Raw genomic sequence first — 4197 nt, forward strand, 5'->3', positions numbered from 1 at the left:
AAAAAAACGAAGTCCAGATGACATGATTCAACCTTTTTTGTTGTTATATACCTGGATGACTGAGAAAACAAACTTTGTGTTCTTATTAATTATTATTATTTTTTTTTTTACAAACCTTCAAATCAATGGCAGTTTTTCACTAAATTGTATTATTGCAGAGCTGTTATGATATTTATGTTTGGAAGTGGCCCAGCGAGTGCTATTGCTAACTGCTAATGCAGCTTTTTAGGTTTGCAAATAATCTAGAATTGTAGTTGTTAAATAAGTATCCACATGAACGGTTGTGACGTTGCAATTTTAGATGATTTAAGATTGGAGCGATCCCTATTACACTTGGCTGGCCTTGAGTACTCATGACATTCAAAAAAAAAAAAAAAAAAAAAAAAAAAAAAGTAGAAACGTTTCGTCTTTCATCCGAAAGACGTCTTCAGTCTGAGGTGCTGTATTCAGCTCAGTCTTATAAATAGCACATTCTCATAGTGGATCAACTCGTTTCCTGCTGACTGCTCACATGATCAAGGAGGACCATCAGCCTAACAATGGATCATTAGCACCCTGATGGCTGAGTGATACTTGTAATAACATCATTGTAAGAGGGGGACAGATGAACATGGGAGGCCTCCGCCCCCATTTAATAATGGACGGTTTCTTTTCACAAAGATGGCCTCCTTTACTCCTCTCTCAAACCATTGTTCCTCTCTATCCAGGATGTGAACATCATCATTCTTGAATGAGTGACCGCTGGCCTGGAGATGAGTGTTGACCGCAGAGTCCTGGCCTGATGATGTTGCTCTTCTGTGCTGGGCCGTCCTTTTGGCCAGTGGCTGTTTAGTTTCCCCGATGTAAGACTGATCACAGCCCTCCTGACTCTGAACAGCATACACAACATTACTCTGTTTGTGCCGGGGGACTGGATCTTTGGGATGAACCAGTCTTTGCCGTAATGTATTTTGGGGTTTAAAAGCCACTGGGACGTTATGTTTAGAAAATAAACGTCTCAGTTTCTCTGATACTCCTGCAACATACGGAATGACCACTGGTCTGAGTTTCTCCTTTTCACGTGATGGCTGGCTGGAGTCCTGTTTGGGTTTCTTCTCTGCTTTCAGGAAGGCCCAGATAGGATATGCACATTTCTCTAGAGTCTGTCTTGTGTGGGATTTCTCCTTCTGCCTGGCTCCTAAGTTAGTGGGGATGCTGTCTGTTCTGTGGTACAGAGTCCTGATGACTCCTAACTTGTGCTCCAAAGGGTGATGGGAGTCAAACTGCAAATACTGGTCTGTGTGGGTGGGTTTGCGGTACACCTCAGTTTGCAAATGTCCTCTATCAGAGACTGAGACCTCACAGTCCAAGAAAGCCAACCTGCCATTTTTTTACATCTTCTCGTGTGAACTTGATGTATTTATCCACAGAGTTGATGTGGTCAGTAAAATGTTTGACTTCCTGAGATTTAATTTTAACCCAGGTGTCATCAACATACTTGAACCAATGACTTGGTGGTGTCCCTATGGTTTACCAAAAATTCACAAACAAGGTGTTCCTTTAAGACCAATTGTTAACACAATTAACTCTGTCACTTACATTTCCAAGTTTCTGGCGTCTGCACTCATCCCTTTAGTAGGCAGCTTAAAACACAACATACAGAACACCATGGACTTTGTGGATAAGGTGAGGGATGTCATCATGGAGACTGAAACAATGGTCTATTTTGATGTCACATCACTCTTTACGTGCATTCCTGTTGATAAGGCAGTAGAAGTGGTCTGTTTAAGTTAAAATTAGACACCACTCTGATCAGCAGGACCACACTTTCCACAGAGCAGCTGTGTCAACTCTTGAAACTGTGCCTACAGTCAACCTACTTAACAAATGGGGGGCCAATATTATGGGCAGAAACATGGGTGTGCTATGGGGTCTCCAGTTTCTCCTATTGTTGACAACCTGTACATGGAGGAGGTAGAGAAGAGAGCCTTGGTGTCCTTTTCAGGGACACCACCAAGTCATTGGTTCAGGTATGTTGATAACACCTGGGTTAAAATTAAATCTCAGGAAGTTCAACATTTCACTGATCACATCAACTCTGTGGATAAATACACCAAGTTCACACGAGAAGATGTAAAAAATGGCAGGTTGGCTTTCATGGACTGTGAGGTTTCAGTTTCTGATAGAGGACATTTGCAAACTGAGGTCTACTGCAAACCCACCCACACAGACCAATATTTGAAGTTTGACTCCCATCACCCTTTGGAGCACAAGTTGGGAGTCATCAGGACTATGTACCACAGAACAGACAGCGTCCCCACTATCTCAGAAGCCAGGCAGAAGGAGAAATCCCACACAAGACAGGCTCTAGAGAAATGTGGATATCATAATTGGGCCTCTCTGAAAGCAGAGATGAAACCCAAACAGGACTCCAGCCAGCCATCAGGTGAAAAGGAGGAACCCAGACCAGTGGTCATTCCGTATGCTGCAGGAGTATCAGAGAAACTGAGACATTTATTTTCTAAACATAACGTCCCAGTGGCTTTTAAACCCCAAAATACATTACGGCAAAAACTGGTTCATCCCAAAGATCCAGTCCCCCAGCACAGAGTAATATTGTGTATGCTGTTCAGTGTCAAGAGGGCTGTGATCAGTCTTACATTGGGGAAACTAAAGACAAGAAAGAACTAAAGATGGCCCAGCACAGAAGAGCAACATCATCAGGCCAGGACTCTGCAGTCTACACTCATCTCCAGGCCAGCGGTCACTCTTTCAGGGATGAAGATGTTCACATCCTGGATAGAGAGGAATGATGGTTTGAGAGAGGAGTAAAGGAGGCCATCTTTGTGAAAAGAAACTGTCCAACAGAGGTGGAGGCCTCCGGGTTCAACTGTCCCCCTTTTACAATGCTTTTATTGCTAGTATCACTCAGCCCCCTGTGAATAGCAAACAGCCATCAGGGTGCTAATGATCCATATTTAGGCTGATGGTCCTCCTTGATCATGCGAGCAACTGGTTTTGGCTGTCAGCAGTAAACTGGCTGATCCACTATGAGAAGGTGCTATTTATAAGATTAAGCTGAATACAGCACCTCAGACTGAAGAAGTATTTTGGATGAAAGACTAAACGTTTCTACTTTTCTTTTTTTGTTTGTTTTGTTTTGTTTTTTGAATGTCCAGAGGACCAGACTGGATTATTGAGCATGCATCAGGATACTTTCTACAAAATGTAAGACTATTGTTCATAACATTTCCATAAATCTCACTCAAAACTCCTGATTTTTGCCCTTTAAGAAGAGCAACACTGACTTTAAACTCTCACTTGACTGTAAACTTTTATGGAACATTCATTTGCAAATGCTGACTACTAGTTACTACATTTAACCCTAATATTTTTCTGACTGAAAGGGGGAGAATTTTGTTTAGAAAGATATAGTACCAATCCCAAAAAGTTCAATCTGTTCCTCTGGCCATTCAAAAAAACAAAAGCAAAACAAAGCAAAAAAATGTAGAAACGTTTCTTCTCTCATCCAAGAGACTTCCTCAGTCTGAGGTGCTGTTTTCAGCTCAGTCTCTTAAATAGCACCTTCTTAGAGTGGATCAACCAGTTTGCTGCTGACAACCAAAACCAGCTGATCACATGCTCAAGAAGGACCATCAGCCTAACAATGGGTCATTAGCACACTGATGGCTGTTTACTGCTCACAGAGGGCTGAGTGATACTAGCAATCACAGCATTGTAAGAGGGGGGCAGTTGAACCCGGAGGCCTCCACCCCTGTTTAATGATGGATGATTTCTTTTCACAAAGATGGCCTCCTTTACTCCTCTCTCAAACCATTGTTCCTCTCTGTCCAGGATGTGAACATCTTCATCCCTGAAAGAGTGACCGCTGGCCTGGAGATGAGTGTAGACCGCAGAGTCCTGGCCTGATGATGTTGATCTTCTGTGCTGGGCCATCCTTTTGGCCAGTGGCTGTTTTGTTTCCCCGATGTAAGACTGATCACAGCCCTCCTGACACTGAACAGCATACACAACATTACTCTGTTTGTGCCGGGGGACTGGATCTTTGGGATGAACCAGTCTTTGCCGTAATGTATTTTGGGGTTTAAAAGCCACTGGGACGTTATGTTTAGAAAATAAACGTCTCAGTTTCTCTGATACCCCCTCAACATACGGAATGACCACTGGTCTGGGTCTGGGTTCCTCCTTTTCACCTGA

General features: G+C 43.0%; 1 protein-coding gene across 1 annotated transcript in view; it reads right to left on the bottom strand.

The window, feature by feature from the left end:
• Positions 1-4197, bottom strand: part of LOC119418750 — a 31451-nt gene that overhangs the window by 7192 nt on the left and 20062 nt on the right. The gene's annotated exons all lie outside the window — the stretch shown is intronic.

The sequence above is a fragment of the Nematolebias whitei genome, chromosome 12, assembly GCF_014905685.2.
Source record: "Nematolebias whitei isolate Nwh7 chromosome 12, NemWhi1, whole genome shotgun sequence".
NCBI lineage: Eukaryota > Metazoa > Chordata > Actinopteri > Cyprinodontiformes > Rivulidae > Nematolebias > Nematolebias whitei.